Below are 9,276 nucleotides of genomic sequence, written 5' to 3'. Positions count from 1 at the left end.
AGCAGCCCAGTGACATGAGCCTACCAGACGAGCTAAATCACCAGGACTACCAGGACGTGTGCTCCAGGCATGTGCTGACAAACTGGCAGGTGTCTTCACTGACATTTTCAACATTTCCCTGATTGAGTCTGTAATACCAACATGTTTCAAGCAGACCACCATAGTCCCTGTGCCCARGAACACAAAGGCAACCTGCCTAAATGACTACAGACCCGTAGCACTCACGTCCGTAGCCATGAAGTGCTTTGAAAGGCTGGTAATGGCTCACATCAACACCATTATCCCAGAAACCATAGACCCACTCCAATTTGCATACCGTCCAAACAGATCCACAGATGATGCAATCTCTATTGCACTCCACACTGCCCTTTCCCACCTGGACAAAAGGAACACCTATGTGAGAATGCTATTCATTGACTACAGCTCAGCGTTCAACACCATAGTACCCTCAAAGCTCCTCACTAAGCTAATGAACCTGGGACAAAACACCTCCCTCTGCAACTGGATCCTGGACTTCCTGATGGGCCGCCCCCAGGTGGTGAGGGTAGGTAGCAACACATTTTCCACGCTGATCCTCAATCCTGGAGCTCCCCAGGGGTGCGTGCTCCGTCCTCTCCTGTACTCTCTGTTCACCCATGACTGCATGGCCAGGCACGACTCCAACACCATCATTAAGTTTGCAGACGACACAACAGTGGTAGGCCTGATCACCGACAACGACGAGACAGCCTATAGGGAGGAGGTCAGATGGAGATGATTGTGGACTACAGGAAAAGGAGCGACGAGCACGCCCCCATTCTTATCGATGGGGCTGTAGTGTAGCAGGTTGAGAGCTTCAAGTTCCTTGGTGTCCACATCAATAACAAACAAGAATGGTCCAAACACACCAAGACAGTCGTGAAGAGGGCACGACAAAGCCTATTCCCCCTCAGGAAACTAAAAAGATTTGGCATGGGTCCTGAGATCCTCAAAAGGTTCTACAGCTGCAACATCGAGAGCATCCTAACCAGTTGCATCACTGCCTGGTACGGCAATTGCTCGGCCTCCGACCGCAAGGCACTTGCGTACGGCCCATTACATCACTGGGGCAAAGCTGCCTGCCATCCAGGACCTCTACACCTCTACACAATTGTCAAAGACCCCAGCCACCCCAGTCATAGACTGTTCTCTCTACTACCGCATGGCAAGCGGTACCGGAGTGCCAAGTCTAGGACAAAAAGGCTTCTCAACAGTTTTTACCCCCAAGCCATAAGACTCCTAAACAGGTAACCAAATGGTTACCTGGACTATTTGCATTGTGTGCCCCCCACAACCCCTCTTTTACGCTGCTGCTACTCTCTGTTTATCATATATGCATAGTCACTTTAACTATACATTCATGTACATACTACCTCAATTGGCCCGACCAACCAGTGCTCCCACACATTGGCTAACCGGGCAATCTGCATTGTGTCCCACCACCCGCCAACCCCTCTTTTTACGCTACTGCTACTCTCTGTTCATCATATATGCATAGTCACTTTAACCATATCTACATGTACATACTACCTCAATAAGCCAGACTAACCGGTGTCTGTATATAGCCTTGCTACTGTTATTTTCAAATGTCTTTTTACTGTTGTTTTATTTCTTTACTTACCTACACACACATACCTTTTTTTTTCGCACTATTGGTTAGAGCCTGTAAGTAAGCATTTCACTTGTTGTATTCGGCGCACGTGACAAATAAACTTTGATTTGATTTGATTTGGCAACTGAAATAAATGTAAATCAAAAATAGACTTCTGTGCCCAGTGGGATGTCACTGTTTTATTCTGTGACAGAAATTGAGACATATGCTACACGTCTTCCCCCTTATAATGTTAGTCACTCTGTTAGGTCAGGGCTCTTTTCTCAAAGAACATGCCTGTAAACGCTTTCTAGAGAGGAAGCTACTTTGTCATGTCACAAAGGTGAAGATTCAACAAGTCAGTCAGTGAGACTCAGTCATGTCAGTACAAAAGGTGAGCGATGAAGATGGAGCTACTGAGATGCACAGTGGTTGTATTGAAATAATGTTGATTCTACCTTGGTTCTCATCTGTTGGTAACAACAAAAGATGTTGGCTGACAATGTAGTGGGACAAAACAACATACCTTGGCCTGTGACTCATAGAGACCCCTACCCCAATCCGTTATGTGGCTAAGCATCTTTCTGGTGGTTGCAGCAGTTACATTTAACTAACCACAAAGTTGTCACATCTGTATTATACACAGAATGTATCACTAGTTCTGTTGAAATGTATCTCCTATGTGAAGTTGGTATTCTCCCCCTCATCTCACCTAGTCATACCTGGACTTTACTGACCTCTCATTAATGAGAAATGTATTTGTATTTGTATTTATTATGGATCTCCATTAGCTGCTGCCAAGGCAGCTGCTACTCTTCCTGGGGTCCAGCAAAATTAAGGAAGTTTATACAATTTTTTAAACATTACAATACATTCACAGATTTCACAACACACTGTGTGCCCTCAGGCCCCTACTCCACCACTACCACATATCTACAGTACTACAGTAAACCCATGTGTATGTGTGTGTGTAGTGCGTATGTTATCGTGTGTGTGTATGTGTGCACGTGTATGCATGTGTCTGTGCCTATGTTTGTGTTGCTTCACAGTCCCCGCTGTTCCATAAGGTTTTTTTAATCATTTTTTTCAAATCTAATTGTACTGCTTGCATCAGTTACTTGATGTGGAATATAGTTCCATGTAGTCATGGCTCTATGTAGTACTGTGTGCCTCCCATAGTCTGTTCTAGACTTGGGGACTGTGAAGAGACCTCTGGTGGCATGTCTTGTGGGGTATGCATGTGTGTCCGAGCTGTGCAACAGTAGTTCAAACAGACAGCTCAGTGCATCACAACATGTCAATACCGCTCACAAATACAAGTAGTGAAGAAGTCAATCTCTCCTCCACTTTGAGCCAGGAGAGATTGACATGCATATTATTAATGTTAGCTCTCTATGTACATCCAAGGGCCAGCCGTGCTGCCCTGTTCTGAATCAATTGCAATTTTCCTAAGTCCTTTTTTGTGGCACCTTACCACACGACTGAACAGTAGTCAAGATGAGACAAAACTAGGGCCTGTAGGACTTGCCTTGTCGATAGTGTTGCTAAGAAGGAAGAGCAGCGCTTTATTGTGGACATACTTCTCCCCATCTTAGCTACTGTTGTATCAATGTGTTTTGACCATGACAGTTTACAATCCAGGGTTTCTCCAAACAGTTTAGTCATCTGAACTTGCTCAATTTCCACATTATTTATTACAAGATTTATTTGAGGTTTTGGGTTTAGTGAATGATTTGTCCCAAATACAATGCTTTCAGTTTTACAAATATTTAGGGCTAACTTATTCCTTGCCAACCACTCTGAAACTAACTGCAACTCTTTGTAAAGTGTTGCAGTCATTTCAGTATTGAGTCATCCGCATACATAGAACCTCTGGCTTTACTCAAAGTCAGTGGCATGTCGTTAGTAAAGATTGAAAGGAGCAAGGGGCCTAAACAGCTGCCTGGGGAATTCCTGATTCTACCTGGATTATGTTTGAAAGGCTTCCATTAAAGAACACCCTATGTGTTCTGTTAGACAAGTAACTCTTTATCCACATTATAGCAGGGAGTGTAAAGCCAAAACACATACGTTTTTACAGCAGCAGACTATGATCGATAATGTCAAAAGCTGCACTGAAGTCTAACAAGACAGCCCCCACAATCATTTTATCATCAATTCCTCTCAGCCAATCATCAGTCATTTGTGTAAGTGCTGTGCTTGTTGAGTGTCCTTCCCTATAAGCATGCTGAAAGTCTGTTGTCAATTTGATTACTGTGAAATAGCATTGTATCTGGTCAAACACATTTTTTCCCAGAAGTTTACTAAGGGTTGGTAACAGGCTGATTGGTTGGCTATTTGAGCCAGTAAAGGGGGCTTTACTATTCTTGGGTAGCGGAATGACTTTAGCTTCCCTCCAGGCGTGAGGGCACACACTTTCTAGTAGGCTTAAATTGAAGGTGTGGCAAATAGGAGTGGCAATATCGTCTGCTATTACCCTCAATAATTTTCCCTCCAGATTGTCAGACCCCGGTGGCTTGTCATTGTTGATAGACAACAATAATTTTTCACCTCTTCCACTCTGACTTCACGGAATTGAAAGTACAATTCTTGCCTTTCATAATTTGGTCCGATATACTTTTTTATTTTTTATTATTTCACCTTTATTTAACCAGGTAGGTCAGTTGAGAACATGTTCTCATTTACAACTGCGACTTGGCCAAGATAAAGCAACGCAGTGTGACACAGACAACAACACAGAGTTCACATGGAGTAAACAATAAACAAGCCAATAACACAATAAACAAGTCAATGACACAGTAGAAAAAAGAAAGTCTATATACAGTGTGTGCAAAAGGCATGAGGAGGTAGGCAATAAATAGGCCATAGGAGCGAATAATTACAATTTAGCAGATTAACACTGGAGGGATAAATGAACATATGATGATGTGCAAGTAGAGATACTGGTGTGCAAAAGACCAGAAAAGTAAATAAAATAAAAACAGTATGGGGATGAGGTAGGTAGATTGGGTGGGCAATTTACAATTTACAGATGGACTATGTACAGCTGCAGCGATCGGTTAGCTGCTCAGATAGCTGATGTTTAAAGTTAGTGAGGGAAATAAAAGTCTCCAACTTCAGCGATTTTTGCAAATCGTTCCAGTCACTGGCAGCAGAGAACTGGAAGGAAAGGCGGGCAAATGAGGTGTTGGCTTTGGGGATGATCAGTGAGATATACCTGCTGGAGCGCGTGCTACGGGTGGGTGTTGTTATCGTGACCAGTGAACTGAGATAAGGCGGAGCTTTACCTAGCATAGACTTATAGATGACCTGGAGCCAGTGGGTCTGGCGACGARTATGTAGCGAGGGCCASCCGACTAGAGCATACMGGTCGCAGTGGTGGGTGGTATAAGGTGATTTGGTAACAAAACGGATGGCACTGTGATAGACTACATCCAGTTTGCTGAGTAGAGTATTGGAAGCTATTTTGTAGATGACATCGCCGAAGTCGAGGATCGGTAGGATAGTCAGTTTTACTAGGGTAAGTTTTCGACGTGAGTGAGGGAGGCTTTGTTGCGAAATAGAAAGCCAATTCTAGATTTGATTTTCGATTGGAGATGTTTGATATGAGACTGGAAGGAGAGTTTACAGTCTAGCCAGACACCTAGGTATTTATAGTTGTCCACATATTCTAGGTCGGAACCGTCCAGGGTGGTGATGCTAGTCGGGCGGGCGGGTGTGGGCAGCGAACGGTTGAAAAGCATGCATTTGGTTTTACTAGCATTTAAGAGCAGTTGGAGGCCACTTGGATGTGTAGTGTCAGCCTTTGTTGCTGGCATGTCATCCCTAAATTGGCTTATCTTGTCAATGAAAAAGTAATTAAACCTCTTCAGGATAGGTGGGTCCCCTGCAGGACTGTTGAGCTAACGTAGGCTAATGCGATTAGCATGAGGTTCTAAGTAACAAGAACATTTCCCAGGACATAGACATATCTGATATTGGCAGAAAGCTTAAATTCTTGTTAATCTAACTGCACTGTCCAATTTACAGTAGCTATTACAGTGAAAGAATACCATGCTATTGTTTGAGGAGAGTGCACAGTTTTGAACATGAAAAGTTATTAATAAACAAATTAGGCACATTTGGGCAGTCTTGATACAAAATATTGAACAGAAATACAATGGTTCACTGGATCATTGGAACTGTGGCATGCAATCCTACAATCTAAGCTTGATGCCCTCAATCTCACACAAATTATCAATGAACTCACCAGGTACAACCCCAAATCCGTAAACACGGGCACCCTCATAGATATCATCCTAACCAACTTGCCCTCCAAATACACCTCTGCTGTTTTCAACCAAGATCTCAACGACCACTGCCTCATTGCCTGCATCCGTAATGGGTCAGCGGTCAAACGACCACCCCTCATCACTGTCAAACGCTCCCTAAAACACTTCAGCAAGCAGGCCTTTCTAATCGACCTGGCATCTTTCTGGTGGTTGCAGCAGTTACATTTAACTAACCACAAAGTTGTCACATCTGTATTATACACAGAATGTATCACGAGTTCAGTATCCTGGAAGGATATTGACCTCATCCCGTCAGTAGAGGATGCCTGGTTATTCTTTAAAAGTGCCTTCCTCACCATCTTAAATAAGCATGCCCCATTCAATTTTTTTTTAACCAGGAACAGATATAGCCCTTGGTTCTCTCCAGACCTGACTGCCCTTGACCAGCACAAAAATTTCCTGTGGTATTCTGCATTAGCATCGAATAGCCTCCGTGATATGCAACTTTCCAGGGAAGTTAGGAACAAATATACACAAGCAGTTAGGAAAGCTAAGGCTAGCTTTTTCAAGCAGAAATTTGCATCCTGTAGCACAAACTCAAAAAAGTTCTGGGACACTGTAAAGTCCATGGAGAATAAGAGCACCTCCTCCCAGCTTCCCACTGCACTGAGGATAGGAAACTCTGTCACCACTGATAAATCCACTATAATTGAGAATTTCAATAAAAAAAAATCCATGCTTTCCACCTGGCTACCCCTACCCCGATCCACAGCCCTCCACACCCCACAGCAACTCGCCCAAGCCTCCCCTATTTCTCCTTCACCTAAATCCAGATGGCTGATGTTCTGAAAGAGCTGCAAAATCTGGACCCCTACAAATCAGCCGGGCTAGACAATCTGGACCCTCTCTTTCTAAAATGATCTGACCAAATTGTTGCAACCCCTATTACTAGCCTGTTCAACCTCTCTTTCGTATCATCTGAGATTCCCATAGATTGGAAAGCTGCCGCGGTCAACCCCTCTTCAAAGGGGGAGACACTCTAGACCCAAACTGCTACAGACCTATATCTATCCTACCCTGCCTTTCTAAGGTCTTCGAAAGCCAAGTTAACAAACAGATCACCGACCATTTCGAATCCCACCGTACCTTCTCCGCTATGCAATCTGGTTTCAGAGCTGGTCATGGGTGCACCTCAGCCATGCTCAAGGTCCTAAACGATATCATAACCGCCATCGATAAGAGACATTACTGTGCCACTTCATCGACCTGGCTAAGGCTTTCGACTCTGTCAATCACCACATTCTTATTGGCAGACTCAACAGCCTTGGTTTCTCAAATGATTGCCTCGCCTGGTACACCGACTACTTCTCTGATAGAGTTCAGTGTGTCAAATCGGAAAGCCTGTTGTACGGATCTCTGGCAGTCTCTATGGGGGTGCCACAGGGTTCAATTCTCGGGCCGACTCTCTTCTCTGTATACATCAATGATGTCGCTCTTGCTCCTGGTGATTCTCTGATCCACCTCTAAGCAGACAACAGCATTCTGTATACCTCTGGCCCTTCTTTGGACACTGTGGTAACTAACCTCCAGACGAGCTTCAATGCCATACAACTCTCCTTCCGTGGCATCCAACTGCTCTTTAATGCAAGTAAAACTAAATGCATGCTCTTCAACCGATCGCTGCCCGCTCCTGCCCGCCCGTCCAGCATCACTACTCTGGACGGTTCTGACYTAGAATATGTGGACAACTACAAATACCTAGTTGTCTGGTAAGATTGTAAACTCTCCTTCCAGACTCACATTAAACATCTCCAATCCAAAATTAAATCTAGAATCGGCTTCCCATTTCGCAACAAAGCATCCTTCACTCATGCTGCCAAACATGCCCTCGTAAAACTAATCGTCCTACCAATCCTCGACTTCGGCGATGTCATTTACAAAATAGCCTCCAACACTCTACTCAACAAATTAGATGCAGTCTATCACAGTGCCATCCGTTTTTTTACCAAAGCCCCATATACTACCCACCACTGCGACCTGTACGCTCTCGTTGGCTGGCCCTCGCGTCATACTCGTCACCAAACCCTCTGGCTCCAGGTCATCTACAAGTCTTTGCTAGGTAAAGCCCCCCCTTATCTCAGCTCACTGGTCACCATAGCAGCACCCACCCGTAGCACGTGCTCTCGCAGATATATCTCATTGATCACCCCCAAAGCCAATTCTTCCTTTGGCCGCCTCTCCTTCCAGTTCTCTGCTGCCAACGACTGGAACGAACTGCAAAAATCACTAAAGCTGGAGACTCTTATCTTCCTCACTAGCTTTAAGCACCAGCTGTCAGAGCAGCTCACAGATCACTGCACCTGTACATAGCCCATCTGTAAATAGCCCATCCAACTACCTCCTCCCCATACTGTATGTATGTCTCCCGGGTGGCGCAGTGGTCTAGGGCACTGCATCGCAGTGCTAGCTGCGCCACCAGAGTCTCTGGGTTCGAGCCCAGGCTGGGCTGGGTTCGCGCCCAGGCTCTATCGCAACCGGGAGATCCGCGGGGCGACGCACAATTGGCATAGCGTCGTCCGGGTTAGGGAGGGTTTGGCCGGTAGGGATATCCTTGTCTCAGTACGTAAAAAAAAAATATATAATAAAAATGTATGCACTCTACTGTAAGTCGCTCTGGTTAAGAGCGTCTGCTAAATGACTAAAATGTAATGTAAATGTATGTATTTATTTATCTTTCTCCTTTGCACCCCAGTATCTCTACTTGCACATTCATCTTCTGCACATTCTACCATTCCAGTGTTTAATTGCTATATTGAAATTACTTCGCCGCCATGGCCAATTTATTACCTTACCTCCCTTATCCTACCTCATTTGCACATGCTGTATATATACTTTTTCTACTGTATTATTGATTGTATGTTTGTTTATTCCATATACAACTGTGTTATTGTATGTGTCGATCTGCTTTTCTTTATCTTGGCCAGGTCGCAGTTGCAAATGAGAACTTGTTCTCAACTAGCCTACCCGGTTAAATAATTTAAAAAATCAGTCTAAAACAGGGGTGTCAAAGTCAAATGGACGGAGGGCCAAATAAAAAATTTAGCTACAAGCCGAGGGCCGGACTGTTCGAATGTTCATTGAAAAATTTTTAAATGACGCATATAGTCTAGTGAACCTAATTGAACCTACTGAAAACCTAACAAATATATTCCAATATGATCAGATAAATAAAGCAATATTTTCTTATGGCTCTGTCAGTAATCTTTAATTTTCAACAGACACAAAAGACAAATTTCCTTTATATAAAAATCCCCATAACATGAACATTAAATGAAAGAAACCGGTATTCAAGGCACCATCAGTAGCCTATATTTTCTATTTTAGCAAAAGTGGGCT

The sequence above is a fragment of the Salvelinus sp. IW2-2015 genome, linkage group LG13 (genome assembly GCF_002910315.2).
Source record: "Salvelinus sp. IW2-2015 linkage group LG13, ASM291031v2, whole genome shotgun sequence".
In the NCBI taxonomy this organism is placed as follows: Eukaryota; Metazoa; Chordata; class Actinopteri; order Salmoniformes; family Salmonidae; genus Salvelinus; species Salvelinus sp. IW2-2015.
This window is presented reverse-complemented; position numbering follows the sequence as displayed.